At 39.2% G+C, this 16,553-nt stretch overlaps 1 protein-coding gene across 2 annotated transcripts in view; it reads right to left on the bottom strand.

The window, feature by feature from the left end:
* Window positions 1-16,553, bottom strand: part of LOC112659451 (rho GTPase-activating protein 20-like) — a 51,100-nt gene that overhangs the window by 30,030 nt on the left and 4,517 nt on the right. Inside the window, exons 1-2 of one of the 2 annotated variants that reach the window (XM_049096221.1) lie at window positions 4,960-7,276; window positions 3,859-4,026 (exon numbers count right to left, since the gene is read on the bottom strand). The gene's annotated coding sequence lies outside the window, so the exon portion shown is untranslated. Of the gene's footprint in view, window positions 1-3,858; window positions 4,027-4,959; window positions 7,277-16,553 lie in introns of those variants that run through there. The other variant, XM_049096222.1, reaches the window with a different exon arrangement.

Below are 16,553 nucleotides of genomic sequence, written 5' to 3'. Positions count from 1 at the left end.
TTTTGGGAGCTGAGTCTCTTTAAAAAAACATTAACAAATAAATTGATAAAGATTTTGTCACATAAAAACTCTTGAGTAGACATAAGGACATATCTCAAAAGCAATATGTGAAAGATGAAAAATGTTCAACTTGTTTTGTCATAATGAACCATTTGAAATAAAAATTCAGCCCTTCAATAGGTGCAACTCTCTAGTGGAAAAAGAACACTGTCTTTATATAAAATCTTTTTAGCAGAACATCGTAGGCTCTGTAAAACCTGCTGAGAGGTAAGCAGCACCCAGGACAATAAATGGTTCTAGTAAGAAAAGGAAAGTCTTCTCCTCTCCCTAAATGCTATAATAATTACAAAGATGAAAAAAAAAGAAGAAGAACAGTATTCCCCTTATAAATTGAATATGAGTGGTCTGTAAGGTCCTAACAACCAGGAAATGAGTTTGCTATTTGTTAGCATGTCTCTTGGGCTAAGGATGGAAGGGTACAACATGGTATGGGAGGAAGAACATGGCCTTGGATGAAGGCAGGCCTGGGTTGGAATCTCTTGCATGATTTTCCTTTGTATGACTGGACCATTTCTGAGACTTCCCCTGTCCCCATTTTCATCTCTGCAGCCTGTGGATGATAAAAAATACTGGCCTCGGAGGGCTGTGAGAAAATTTTTATTTATTCATGAGAGACACACAGAGAAAGGCAGAGACATAGGCAGAGGGTGAAGCAGGCTCCCTGTGGGGAACCCGATGTGGGACTCGACCCCAGGACCCAGGGATCATGACCTGACCCAAAGACAGATGCTCAATCACTGAGAAACCCAGGTGGGTGAGGCATCTGTGATGTTCCTAGTGTGGTTTCCAGCATGCATCCCACATATTTTGGTCTCCCATATTCACCTTGGTTAAATAAGGATAATGGTAACTAGTCTGTATTTTTAAAATAATGACTTGGCCCTCTATCAGGAGGAGTAGAGTCTTTCATATGGACCTCATGCCAAGGTCTGGACATTCTTTTTCTCTTTGTCCTCCTTATGACATCACCACCTTCAAGGTTACATCTATGGGCAATTTCCCTAATCTCAAATATATTTTACAACTATCTTTGCCTCTGATTTTTTTTTGATAGCTATACTTCCTTCATTTTTCAATTCACTAAGTGTTCTGATTTATTTCTTACCAAGCAGATTGGAGTTCGTTGTTCACTCAACGTAAAGGAAGGGTTAATTTCAATAATGAAAGAATCTAGGTGTTCATGGAATGTTCTATGAAATTCAGGAAAAAAGAGAGAATAGAAATGGTAGCACCACATAGTGAATAAAAGCCTGTGCTTTGAAATAAATAGACCTAATTTCAAATGTAGAGTCTGTCAATTACTAATATGGTTACCTGGGCAGAGCCATTAGACCTCTGAGCATCAAGGTTCTCCAAAATAAAAATAATCTGATCTCACAGGGTAGTTGTAAGGTTGGACAAAATTAGGTACATAAAGTTTTTTAGCATAATATCTGACATGTAGTAAGCCCCTCATAAATTATTATTAATGTAACCCAGATGAGTATAGCATCTTGCCAAATTATTACTAGCAAGTCTTACCTATGACATGGCATAACTGGGATCTAGGGTGAAGGCAGTAAAAAAAGAGGGGGTTAGTTTTTTCTCATGACCAAAAAACTTCTTGATATTTTGTTTGTGGGAGTCTTCTTTGTCTTCCATGTTTTGTGAATAATGCAAACAGAGATGGAGTAAGTAAACAGGTGACCTTCCATGACCTGCTCCCAGATGTTTACTGAGCAATTATGTTCTAGACTGGATATTTGATGCATTTGTGTTCAGGGTTGAGAGGAAAGTGCACACAGTCGATTCTTTCTCCTACATTCCATCTGTCTGCTCCATCTTTTTATTTTAAAAGATTTATTTATGTATTCTTTATTTATTCTTTATTGTTATGAGAAACACAGAGAGGAGAGAGAAGCAGAGACACAGGCAGAGGGAGAAGCAGGCTCCCCGCAGAGAGCCTGATGTGGGACACGATCCCAGGTCTCCAGGATCACGCCCTGGGCTAAAGGCAGCCCTAAACCCCTGAGCCACCCGGGCTACCCTGCTCCATCTTTCCTTTTTACTAAACTGCTAAGATAGAGCCCTGATACCATCCATCAGGACTATTGCCTCCCCTAACTAGTCTCCCTGCTTCCACTCTTGCTTACCCATCCATCTATTATCTACCAACAGTCAGAATAATTTGCTAGGAATATAAATCAGATTTGGTCAGTCCCCTAGTTAAAAATCCTTTGGCAAAATATTTCCACTTTTTACCATGGCCTGTGAAGACCCTGTGTGACTAGACCCTTGAGCACAGTATCATATCTGATAGCATGGCCCATGCTCTAGGCTCTAGTCAAATCAGTCTTCCCTGAGCCCCTCTCTCTGAGGGGTCAGATTGTACCCACATAGGCGGGCAAGTCCCTCAGCCTCGACGGCTCAGGCACATTGTCTGGGAATGTGGCTGCTTCTCCTCTCATAGATTTGGTTTTAATTCTCCACCTCAGAGAGGCCCTCCTAGACTATTCATCTCTAATTATGTTCCCACCCTCTCCACACAGCCCCCATCCACGTTCTATCAGCAACACTAATCATTATCATTCCCCCTCTTATTTTTATCATTTGTAAGTCCCAGGCAGGAGAGACACTGGCCTGTCACATTGTCAGTTGTATTTGCTGCAGGGACTTGACACAAAACAAGACCTCCAGAAGTACTCAAGGAATGAAGGACTCAAGCATTGGCAAACACAAAAGGAAAAAAAAAGTAATGTTTTCTTATAGTAAGGGTTAATGAAGAAAGAGAAATTAAGGAGTCAATCCCATTTACAATTGCACCCGAAAGCATAAGATAACTAGGAATAAACCTAACCAAAGAGGTAAAGGATCTATACCCTAAAAACTATAGAACACTTCTGAAAGAAATTGAGGAAGACACAAAAAGATGGAAAAATATTCCGTGCTCATGGATTGGCAGAATTAATATTGTGAAAATGTCAATGTTACCCAGGGCAATTTACACGTTTAATGCAATCCCTATCAAAATACCATGGACTTCCTTCAGAGTTAGAACAAATTATTTTAAGATTTGTGTGGAATCAGAAAAGCCAGGAGAATTTTAAAAAAGAAAACCATAGCTGGGGGCATCACAATGCCAGATTTCAGGTTGTACTACAAAGCTGTGGTCATCAAGACAGTGTGGTACTGGCACAAAAACAGACACATAGATCAATGGAACAGCATAGAGAATCCAGAAGTGGACCCTCAACTTTATGGTCAACTAATATTAGATAAAGGAGGAAAGACTATCCACTGGAAGAAAGACAGTCTCTTCAGTAAATGGTGCTGGGAAAATTGGACATCCACATGCAGAAGAATGAAACTAGACCACTCTCTTGCACCAGAAACAAAGATAAACTCAAAATGGATGAAAGATCTAAATGTGAGACAAGATTCCATCAAAATCCTAGAGGACAACACAGGCAACACCCTTTTTGAACTTGGCCACAGTAACTTCTTGCAAGATACATCCATGAAGGGAAGAGACACAAAAGCAAAAATGAACTATTGGGACTTCATCCAGATAAGAAGCTTTTGCACAGCAAAGGATACAGTCAACAAAACGAAAAGACAACCTACAGAATGGGAGAAGATATTTGCAAATGACGTATCAGATAAAGGGCTAGAATCCAAGATCTATAAAGAACTTATTAAACTCAACACCAAAGAAACAAACAATCCAATCATGAAATGGGCAAAAGACATGAACAGAAATCTCACAGAGAAATGCAATTTTTTTGAGAATCACAAGAGCACAAAACATGGTACACCTACTTGGTATTAGACATCAGCAACAAATCGCTGTACAAGAAAAGCTGCCGCTTCTGCCTCCTCCAGCCTCTCTTGAGTTCAAAGGGGCCATGGATGAGCACAGTACGAGTGGCACCCTCAGATGATGTAGTGCTTTCGCTGTGGGTGTCCACCTCCACAGACGAGCTCTTCCTGCAACACATCAAACACAGAGCAACTAGTTACTAGTCAAATACACAATATAGTTTAATGCCAAGTGTCAAGGTTTACACAACACTAAAATTTAGTCTCAACCCCCAAAGCAGAGCTCCAGAGCTCAGAATCAGGGATCCTTGAGTTACAGAAAGCTATAGAAAGAGGTGAGGTCACTTGGGGAACTGATGCTGAGGGAGGACAGTTTCAAGGACGAAGCCCTTGAGCATGCCAACACTTAGAGGTGTGGTGGAGAAAGAAGCAAAGCTAATCATGAGCCATTAGGCAGGCGAGAGCCAAGAAGCCAAAGGTAGAGCTGATTACAAGAAGGTGAATGAACAACAAAAACAAACAGGACTTGTGGCCTAATATAAAATAAAATAATGTGTGAAGAATTAATTACAATTTGCTTTTATGTTAAGATAAAAATGAAGATAACTGAAGATTCTGGAAATTGATCCCCATCTTATCTAATTCAATATTCAAAATTGGGGTAAAAATTCTCAAAGATCAGCAAAAATACTGGAAACCTCAGAAAGTTTCTGAATACAAGAGTTTAGCTATTATTTGGCTGAGCTCTGACAGGACTTCCTGGTCAGAATAGGTAAAACAACTCAATTGAACAGAATGTAAAAATTCTTTCATAAATAGGACAGGTATTTTTATAGACCCACTGAAAATTCTGTCTCATGGAGAGAGAGAGTTGGCTCTCTCATGGAGTCAAGAAAGTATCTCCGCCTCCCCCAAGGATGCATAAAGCCTGCTCCCTTCTGCTCATCAGCCCTGAATCTTATGAACAGGAGCAACTTTTCAGGAAGCTGGTGCTGAAGTTACTTATTACTTTCTATGTAATTAGAAGAAACAAAAGAAAACAACACTTCCTGTTATTGCCAGTCTGTTTGGATGATCAGAAATAGTGTATCAGAAGACTACCTCATGCAGTGAAGCCTTGAATGACCACCTGTAAGTTTAGTATGCTTTCTGATTGACGGGAACATCCTTTTTTCTTCAATTCATGGGACGGGAAATCGAGTGAGTCTACAGTACTTGGCAGAGTACTGTCAAATGCTTGAAGCCTGAAGATTCCACAGTGGTCTGAGATCACTGACATTATGATGTCACAGATTCAAAGCTCATGTCATAACTGCCAAACTGACATACTGGTTTCCCTATCTTGGCCTCCAAGTTTTGATTTTTTAAAAGTAATCTTTTTATTTTGAGATAACTGTAGATTCATTTGCAGCTATAAGAAATAATACAGAGAGATAACATCAGTTTTTTACAGATGGAGTCTTCCAGAGATGCTTCCATCACCACAAGGGTCCTTCCTATTACCCGTTTACAACCACACAAATTTCTTTCCCCCTCCACCACCTCTTTAATCCCTGGCAATCACAAATCTGTTCTCCATGTGTATAATGTTGCCATTTCAAGAATGTTATACAGATGGGATCATATAGTTTATGACATTTGGGGATTTGCTCTTTTCCATTTGATGTAACTGGAAATTCATCTGGACAGCTGCAAGTATTCACAGTTCATTTCTTTGTGTCCCTTAGTAGTACATCATGATATGGATGTATCACAGTTTGCTTAACTACCTGTTGAAGGAGTTCAGGATTGTCTGCAGGTTTTGGCTGTCACTAATAAAGCTACTATAAACATCTGCATACAGGTTTCTGTGTCAGCGTTAAGTCTTAACTTCTCTGGGCTAAATGCCCAGGAGTGCAAGAGCCAGGTCATATGGTAGCTGCTATGTTTTGTTTTTTAAGAAACTGTCCAACTGTTTTCCAGAATGGCTGTGCCGTTTCACATTCTCCCCAGTACTGTATGAGTCATTCAGTTTCCCCTCATCCACAAGAGCAGTTGGTGTTGTCATTTTAGCTATTCTGATAGCTGTGTAGTGTGATATCTCACTGTGGATTTCACTTGCATTTCCCTAATGGTTAGTGATACTAACCATTGATTTGCCACCTGGACATCTCCTTCAGTGTCACGGCACCTACAGGAGCCTGTTAAAAACATGTTACATGAAGACGGTGTTCCCTTTCCACTAGGAAACTAATGGTTTTACAGATGATGAGGCTCCTGCACATACAGGTTGGACTCTGAATCCAAGCAGCCGTGACGTAGCATGAAGGCTTCAAATCCAGCTGACTCAGGAGGTCACACAGCTTCCTGTGAGCCACCATCCCTTCCCACATGGACAGTGTCTTTCTTTGACAACTGTGGAGGACTGAAATTTGATCTTACGGACAAAGTTTGTGGTTTCCCTTACAGGCTCCTGTAACAGGCATGTGAAAACCTATCTTTTATTCCCCACTAGACTATGGACCTCAAGGAAAGAGTCTGTGTCTGATCTATCATTAAATTCTCACAATCACTGGCACGTCAGAGGAATCAAAAAATTCTGTATTGAACAAGTGAATGAAATAGTTTTCTGGCAGGGATGGACAGGGAAAAAGGCATGACATAAAACAATCTTTCTCTTATTTACTTCATTCATTCAACAGATAGTGTTTGAACCTATACTAGGAGAAAGGCACTTGATAGGTCTGGGCAACAGGGAGCCAGGCCCAACTCTCACAAAACCAGGATTTAAATGAGGAGGCGGGGGGGGGGGGGGAGACAGAAATTAAACAGAGAATGCCATCAATAACTGCCTAACACAGCCTCTGGAAAGTACAGCAGAGGAAAATTAAAGAGTGAGATGAGAAATTTAGAGAGGGACTTGACACCTGATTTCAATTATGGAGAGGAAGGCTTCTTTGAAGATCTCATTTGAAATGACCTTTAAAGAATAACTTGGGGAATCCCTGGGTGGCGCAGCGGTTTGGCGCCTGCCTTTGGCCCAGGGCGCGATCCTGGAGACCTGGGATTGAATCCCACATCGGGCTCCTGGTGCATGGAGCCTGCTTCTCCCTCTGCCTGTGTCTCTCTCTGCCTCTCTCTCTCTCTCTCTGTGACTATCATAAATAAATAAAAAATTTAAAAAATTAAAGAATAACTTGGGATTACTTAGAAGAGAGAAAGAGGAAGGAAGGGGGAAGGGAGGGAAGATATATTTGTCAGTTGAAGGGACAGAATGTGACTAACTGATGTTTCAGAAACATGGAAGACTTTGCTGGATTGGAGACACAAGCAGAAGGTACAGGAGAGGAAATCGGCCTGTAAATTAGGTAGAGGTGAGAGCACAAGTCCTGGTAGTCTTTTTAGACTTTATTAAGGCTTCTCATCTTAAAACCAAACTAACACAGAAGTGGCATGTAGATAGTGGCCTCCAGACTTCTCACCACTTTTATTTATTTTTTAAAAATATTTTATTTATTTGAGAGAGAGAGAGAGAGAGAGAAAGAGACAGTGCATGTGCACAAGGGGGGGAGGGCAGAGAGAGAGAGAGAGAGAGGAAGAAGCACAAATGGTGCTGAGTGTGGAGTCTGACCTGGGGCTCTGTCTCATGACCCTGATATCATAACCCTGAGCCGAAATCAAGAGTCAGAAACTTAACCACTTAAACTTAACCAACTAAGCCACCAGGGTGCCCCTTCTCACCACTTTTAAAGGACAACGCTTGACTGGCCATGCTTGACTGTATTTAGAACCATGGAGGCTCATTGGGCAAGACTTTCTGGCCTCCCATCAAGCACCTGTCAAAATCTATTTCAGGTAAAAAACAATCTATTTCAGGTAAAAAAATATAGGCAGACTTATCTCTGCACCTTCCCCAATTCTCAGATTGTGTCCCATTCTCTGCGTCTCCCTTCAGAGAGGTTAGAGATTTAGAGGCCAGGAAAACCTCTCCTTTTAGAATCTAGTCCTGTTGATCAATTCTGATATGCATCAGACTCACTTGGGAGGCTTTTCAGGCACTCATTCTGAAACTGCCTCCCCAAGAGGTTCTGATTCATCAGATCTGGAAAAAGCTCTTTGAGTGATTCTTACATGTAACCAGGATTGTGAGTCACTGGTTTTCAGGAATTAATTGAGAAAGATACAGTGATAGCATCTTCTCCTTGTAGTAAAGCAAAGGAGAGAAAAGTTTGTCTGAGAAAGATAAAAGGAACTTTGTTTTACCATGTCATAATTACCTTTGCAGTAATAGCTGAAGCTTAATTTCTTCCATACCATTGTTATTTATTTTAATTTGATGAATGAGCTCTAAATAGAATAATAGTGATAGGGTCTGTTTTCTTTTCTTTTTAAAAGACTTTATTTATGTATTTATTCATGAGAGACACAGAATGAGAGAGAGAGAGAGAGAGAGGCAGAGACACAGGCAGAGGGAGAAGCAGGCTCCATACAGGGAGCCCGATTTGGGACTCCATCCCGGGTCTCCAGGATCATGCCCTGGGGTGAAGGCAGCGCTAAACCGCTGAGCCACCTGGGCTGCCCTAGGATCTGTTTTCATCTATTTCACCGAACACCTATGTTTTCACCCTAAATATCAAATAGAAGAGATACTGTAAGGTGATCTTTATGCCCATAATACCATACCATTGATCTATTGTCTCTTTTTGTCAATACCATACTGTTTTGATTATTACAGCTTTGTAATATATCTTGAAATCTGAGTTTGTGATACCTCCAGTTTTTTTTTTTCTTTTTCAAGATTGCTTTGGCTATTTGGGGTCTTTTGTGGTTCCATAAATGCTTATGAATTACTTGTTTTAGTTCTGTGAAAAATACTATTGGTACTTTGACAGGGACTCCATCAAATCTGTAGATTATTTTGAGTATGGGACATTTTATTAATACTTGTTCTCTCATCAATAAGCATATTGGAATATTTCCCCATTTGTGTTTTCTTCAATTTTTTTCACCAATGTTTTATAGTTTTTCAGTATATATATATATATATCTTTCACTTCCTGGTTTAAGTTTATTTTTAGGTATCTTATTATTTTTGGTACAATTGTTAATGGGATTGTTTCTTAATTTCTTTTTGCTCTTCATTATTAGCGTATAGAAATGCAGTGGATTTCTGTATATTGGTTTGTATCCTGTGACTTTCCTGAACTCATTTATCAGTTCTAGTCGATTTTTGGTAGAATCCTGAGGGTTTTCTACATATAGTACCATGGCACCTGCAAATAGTGAAAGTTTTACCTCTTCCTTACCCATTTGGATGCCATTTATTTATTTTTCTTGTTTGATTACTGGGGCTAGGACTTCCAGGGCTATGCTGAATAAAAGTAGTGAGAGTGGAAATCCTTGTTTTGTTCTTGATCTTGGGGAAAAGCTCTCACTTTTTCACCATTGAGTATGATATTAGCTGTAGTTTTTTTATATATGGTCTTCATTCTGTTGAGGTATATTCCCCCTAAACCTACTTTGTTGCGTTTGTATCATGAATGGATGTTGTACTTTTAAATGCTTTTCTGCATCTATTAAAATGATCATGGATTTTTACCCTTCTCTTGTTGATGGGATGTATGATGTCAATTGATTTGTGAATATTGAATCATATTTGCATACTAAGAATAAATCCTACTTGGTCATGGTAAATGATTTTTTAATATATTGTTGGATTTGGTTGGCTAATACTTTGTTGAGGATTTTTGCATGTACGTTCATCAGAGATATTGGCCTGTAATTCTCTCTCTTTCTCTGTAGTCTCTTTATCTGGTTTTGGTATCTGGCCTCATAGAATACATAGAAGCTTTCCTTCTTCTGTTTTTTTTTTTCTTTAAAGATTTTATTTATTTATTCATAGACACAGAGAGAGAGAGGCAGAGACACAGACAGAGGGAGAAGCAGGCTCCACGCAGGGAGCCTGATGCGGCACTCGATCCCGGGTCCCCAGGATCACACCCCAGGCTGCAAGCTGCGCCAAACCGCTGCGCCACCAGGGCTGCCCTGTTTTTTGAAGTAGTTTGAGAAGAGTAGGTGTTAACTCTTCTTTATATGTTTGGTAAATTTTTTTTTAAGATTTTATTTATTTATCCATGACAGAGAGAGACAGAGGCAGAGACACAGGCAGAAGGAGAAGCAGGCTCCACACAAGGAGCCCGATGTGGGCCTCGATCCCAGGACTCCGGGATCATGACCTGAGCCAAAGGCAGATGATCAACTGCTGAACCACCCAGGCATTCCTAAATGTTTGGTGAAATTTACCTGTGAAGGCATCTGGTCCTGGACTTTTGTTTTTTGGGAGTTTTTTGAGTACTGATTTGATTTCATTGTGGATAATCAGTCTGTTCAAATTTTCTATTTTTTCCCAACTCAGCTTTGAGAGGTTATATGTTTCTAGGAATTTATCCATTTCTTCTAGGTTGTCCAATTAGTTCGCATACAATTTTTTCATAATATTCTCTTAAAATCCTTTATATTTTTGTGGTGTTTATTATTTCTTCTTTTTCATTTCTGATCTTGTTTGAGTCCTCTCTCTCTCCCTCTCTGTCCTTTTTTTAAAGGATTTTATTTATCCATGACAGAGAGAGACAGAGGCAGAGACACAGGCATAAGGAGAAGCAGGCTCCATGCAAGGAGCCCAATGTGGGACTCGATCCCAGGTCTCCGGGATCATGCCTTGAGCTGAAGGCAGACGCTTAATCGCTGAGCCACCCAGGCGTCCCCCCCACTCTCTTTTTTATGAGTCTGGCTAAAGGTTTATCAATTTGGTTGATCTTTTTAAAGAACCAGCTCTCCTGGTTTCATTGATCTGTTCTATTGTTTTTTGTGTTTTTGTTTTGTTTTTTTTTTTGTTTTTTTAGTTTCTATTTCATTTATTTCTGCTCTAATCTTTATTATTTTATTTCTTCTGCTGGTTTGGGGTTTTATTTGTTCTTCTTTTTCCAGCTCTGTAGTGTAAGGTTAGGTTGTTTATTTGATATTTTTCTTGCTTCTTGAGGTAGGGCTGGATTGCTCTAAACTTCCCTTTTAGAACAGCTTTTGCTAGATTCCAAAGTTTTTGGACCATTGTGTTTTCATTTTCATTGGTCTCCAAGTATTTTTAAACTTCTTCTTTGATTTATTCTCTTAAAATTTTAAATCTTTGGGATCCCTGGGTGGTGCAGCGGTTTAGCGCCTGCCTTTGGCCCAGGGTGCGATCCTGGAGACCCGGGATCGAATCCCACGTCGGGCTCCTGGTGCATGGAGCCTGCTTCTCCCTCTGCCTGTATCTCTGCCTCTCTCTCTTTCTCTCTGTGACTATCATAAATAAATAAAAATTTAAAAAAAATTTTTAAATCTTTGATTACATGTGTATATTGGAAAACATTATGTAATGGCAAGAGCATGAGGTCTGGAATCAAATTACGCAGTTTTAATCCTTCCTCATAATTTACTACCTATATGACACTGGGTAAACTAGTTACACTTCTGAAGCCTCACTGTTGTCATTTATAAAATCAGGATGGTGATAAAAGCAGCTTCATAGGGTTGTTATGAGAATTAAATGAGATCATACTGCAGAAATCTTAGTATGATACCTAACAGAGTAATCCTTCAAATGATTTAGTTATAGGAGACATTGAGACTTTTTATTCAGAAATAGTAACAATATCGTGGGTATTCTCCATGACCAAAGATAGGGAGAGATTGTAATAGTGCCAACTGAGTAACTACAAACTGCCAAGTTCTTTGCCAGGCAGTTTATGGACATCATCTCATTTCCTTGTAGCAGGTTTGTGAGGTAAGAATCATTATTTCCACTTGGAGAAACTGAAGTTTAGTAAAGTTAAGTGACTGAAAACCACATACCTAATAATTCATAGAGTCAAGTTTGTCTAATTTCAAAGTCCTATAATTTTTCCTTGCCTAAACAATGTTTCCCTCCTGGAAGAGGAAAGAAAATATATTTTAAGCCACATCCCATTTAGGTTGGCTCCCAAATTATTTAATTGACACATAAGTGAGTGTTTTCATCAACTGTCAGTGTTCACATATGGTGCCCATGTCCCACTCAGTCTCTTCTCCCGAGAATGGCTGGTTGTGGAACCCAGAGCTACTGCTGGTACCATGAACTGACTGTCAGACAGGAAATTTGCATCAGCTCTCAATGTGGATAGGAGACTCCTGGTACTTTACAGAACGAGATCTTAGGTTTTAGACAGGCTGGGAGTAAGAGTCAGGGCTGTGAAAAGTCTAATGATTCCCCTCCTAATGTCCATGGTTCACATCTCTTTGATAGATACCAGGCTATGAATTTGTGGCTAAACATTTCCACTGCCTTCTAAGCTTGATACCCATCCTAGATAAGTATTATGAGTAATTTCTCTCCTGATTCTGGCACTCTGGATTTTCTACTACCACTAATTGATCTCTATAAAGAGGGAAAAAAGAAAAAAAAAAAAAAAAAAAAGAGGGAAAAAAGAGATGCCCAGGCCTTGGCAGTGAGTGTTCACGCCACTACCCTTTGCTGCCCTCTACTGACCATATCTGGAAATTACATTTAACCTTCTAGGTCCTTGTCCCAAAGCAGATAGAGATACTGCAGTGAGTGAAACCAGGCACACAAAATTTGAGATGCACCAAAAAACTAAGGAAGATATATTTTAATATAATATTTTTAAAAGTCAATTTTCAAAAAATAAATGATGAACAAAATACCGAAATGTACCCTAAAACAGTACTACTACTAGCTTATATGTACAAAGACCCTGCCATCCATCTTTTCATTCAAGAAAGAGGTTTAATACCACAGTGGAAAATCATGCTACCAGTGCTGGTGAACCTTTTTCATCACTTGCATATATGGAAAAAGACCCAGAAAATTTAGAATAAACTGAAAAAAAAGGGGGGGGGGGAGAGAAGGTGCAAGTGGAACAGATATTATAACAGTAGACTCCTGAGGAAAACAAGTAAGAGAACGGAAAAAAAATTAAGAAAACAAAACCAACTAACATCTTCAGAGTCAAGAAGCCAAAAAAGAGGTGGCTATGAAATAAGAACAAAGGCAGATAAAGATTTCTTGTATATTAAAGGTATCATCGACCAAATTGAATTTAAAAGAAAGTCTTGAAGATTGAGTTCAAGGAATCCCATTTGACCTTGACACTTGGAACATTCATCTTTCAGTTTTAATGACCTAAGGTTACCCCTTTTTTTCTCAATAAATAGAGCTATTTAGTCCTTCAGTAAGGAGTAATTTAATCATTGGAATAACGGAAATGCTATTTTAATTTATAGAATCAACATACAAACAAAGCTTGGAAGACAACAACTGTAAAAGAGAATCTGACTAATATTAACACTGATAATATGAAACAATGGAAGTCTGAATATTAAAGCAGCAGAGCGATATGGAGGATAATGTCACAGATTTTTCTCACCTATTTATTTATATAGCAAGAAACCAATTATATACTGTCTAAAATTGATGTAACAAAATAGAGTTTAAGTATACTCTTTAAGGGATCCCTGGGTGGCGCAGCGGTTTAGCGCCTGCCTTTGGCCCAGGGCGCGATCCTGGAGATCGGGGATTGAATCCCACGTCGGGCTCCCAGTGCATGGAGCCTGCTTCTCCCTCTGCCTGTGTCTCTGTCTCTGTCTCTCTCTCACTGTGTGCCTATCATAAATAAAATAAAATAAAAAAAAAAACTGTAAGTATACTCTTTAAAATGATAATCATCAGAAATATCAAAACAAAGTAACTGGAAAAACATAGGCATGGATGGATCAAAGAAATAAGTTTCTCATCTTCCAATAGATGCTATCTAAAGTTGATAAACAAGATAAAAGAAGAAGTGCAAGTATTAACATATATTTCAGAGGTATTGTGATAACCACCAGGAGAACAGAAAATACTTAAAAATAGGGAGCTGGAAATGAGTCGGGGAACAAGTTCAAGCTGAGAATTTACTTTTCACTTGGTATCACTCTGTACTGCTTGATTTTTAAAACATGTGTATGTATTAATTTTAAGTATAAAAGTTAAAAGAAAAAAAAAACCAACTCAACTTTTTGCAGCTGCAGCTCTTGGCATCACTTCCTTCCCAGCTGCAATCTCTCTCCTTACACCAGTGGTCCAATCCTACAGAGATAGGAAGGAGTAAAAGAGACTAGAAAAGTTTCTGTCCTGAAATTTAAGTTTTTTGGAATCTTTTTGGTTTGTGCTCGGGTTCTATCTTTTCAATGGTGCAACTCTTTGGAATACTAACTTTTGACTACTTTAATCTGTGATATCTAGAATCTCCTGAAAGTTTTGCTAAACTTTGTTATCCTTCTTTTACTTCTTGACAAAAGACTAATCCTGACTCATTGCCTCTTAGTGTGATCACAGTATTTTATTTTCTTAGAATCTTGATTCTGGCCACCTACTGCTTTGCCTGGCCCAACTCAACCTGCCTAGGTAGGAATGAAATGTCTATGGAAGAGATGACAATTATCATTTTCAGAATAAATAAAATGTCATATATTAGTAAGTTAAACATAGTACTAAGGGAGTAGGGTGACGTTCATTATCCCATTCCTCATGCGTTTACAGAGGAGAGTGTACTTCACTGTTCTGGAGAGAACAGACTTGGAAGAATTTGGGAGTAGAAGTTTTCTCTAGACTTGTGGTCTCACAATCTTGTACTAAAGTAGCCAAAACATGAGACACAAGACACAAGGAAATGAAGAAACCAGAATATCTACATTTTTGAAGAAGGCAATAATGTCTCAAATGTCACTCTCTGAGAGAAAGTAGGTAATATATATGGAAGATCCCTGCACACATCACCAAAACAAAACAATAACAGCAAATGCAAAGGAATACCTATATTAAACATGTGGAAGCACAACTATTGATGGGCACTTTCTGCTCAGTCATACAGATTCACAGGCTGTGGATTCAGTGCTGGTGCAGCTGGCTGGCTTGCCACCAGACTGAGACCAGGTCCTCGCTGTCTCCAGCATAGATGCTACTAAGTTATCTGCTATGCTCTTTGGCCGATAGCAGTGTCAGATGATATTACATATTCACTTAATTGGAGTACCACAGTTTTGTTTGTGACAACTTCTATAGTGGAGATGCAGTTTCTTTTGTGACTGCTGACCCCTTGGAGACTAGAACTATTTAGAGATTTGAACCAACTTTGAAGAGGCTGAAGAAGCTATACTCATTCCTGTGAAATCCCAGGACACAGCTGCAGCTGTAGGAACCTTGGCTCTGAGTTAAAGCCTCTGGCTGACACTGAGCCAATTGTATAAAATGGATAGTGAGAGCATTTGGACTTTAATTTCTATGAGCTTTTATTTGCAAGGGGATTTAGTTTGTGGGGAAGTTGAGTAATAAAAATGAGTTTCATATTGTTCAAATTTGGGACATTTTAATATTGATACAGTTCTCTGTGTTCATTTCATAAAGTCTGGTGAGTTATTTTGGACAACATGACTGGGCGTAATTAGTGATAAGAAATCGAATCAGAGAGAGAACTTTCAGCTTAGTACTATCTGACTCATGGTGCTAGTCTTTTGTGGGCAAAAGCAAAATGCCCTTCAAGCAGTTCCAGAAGGACTCTGTGTAGGGAGAAGCAGACTTGGGGACTGTGTGAGCACAGCAGCACTGTGAGCATGCACCACTCGGCTGAGAGGGACAGCTGCCCTGGTCCCCTTCTGATGCCTGAGTACCAAGGGTTATGACATTGTTTCTCAGCCTTCCATCATGTGTGAACTGCCTTCGTGACTTTTCTACAAAAAGTGACATGTTTTTAAGTATTCAGCGTGGACTTTATAATCTTTGCTCAGGGTAATATGCGTTAAAACATGTTAGGAAAAAAAAACAGGTATCTTTCTGACTACAGATGAAAATACATACATAATTACTAAAACTGAAAAAACAAAAGCCTTTGAGTATGCTACTTAAAACAACTCACATGATGCCAGTGGAATCCACAATGTAATATATTTAAAAAATTAAAAAGCTGGCAAATATTAGGAGGGATGCGTGTTATTCCCCTCTTCAGGATTCTACTCCAATCCTGATGACAGAACATGGTTTTGGAGAAGAGATTTGGGGTCGCTGTCTTCACTTTCTCACACCATCCCAAGCAATGTAGAACAGACCTTTTTAAGACCTATAGAAGCTGTGTAAAGCTTTTGTACTTAAAGAGCTTCTTGGTCCCCTATTGGAGTGGGCTTGAGTGAGGACAACTGCAGTTGTCTGGCCATCCCATGGCTTGTTTATGGAGGTGCAGTAACAAACCCTATTTTTGCAAAAGGTCTAAGCTTCTACCCAGCTTTACTAGGGAACCCTATAATTTGGATGATAACATACATCTCAATCACCTTCTATCTTCCCTCTTTCTCAAACTGGTTCCAACCCATAAAGAAGCCCAAATTCCAACACAGCATGTAGTTACAAAAACAAGTGAAAGAATGAAAGAAGAAAATGTTGATGGAAGAAAATGTATGCTGCTATTATACAGCAAAATACTATGTATATATAAACATTTAATGATAGCTTATTTTGAAAAAGTGTTTTTTAAAAAATTAATGCAACTCGATATTCAAATAGTGTTGAGTTCTCCTTCCCCAACTTGCTGGTAGAGTCATGTAGTATTCCAGTCTTTCTGGCTGAGTCCCTGCAACTGGAGCAGGGCACC

The sequence above is a fragment of the Canis lupus genome, chromosome 18, assembly GCF_003254725.2.
Source record: "Canis lupus dingo isolate Sandy chromosome 18, ASM325472v2, whole genome shotgun sequence".
In the NCBI taxonomy this organism is placed as follows: domain Eukaryota; kingdom Metazoa; phylum Chordata; class Mammalia; order Carnivora; family Canidae; genus Canis; species Canis lupus.
This window is presented reverse-complemented; position numbering and strand designations above follow the sequence as displayed.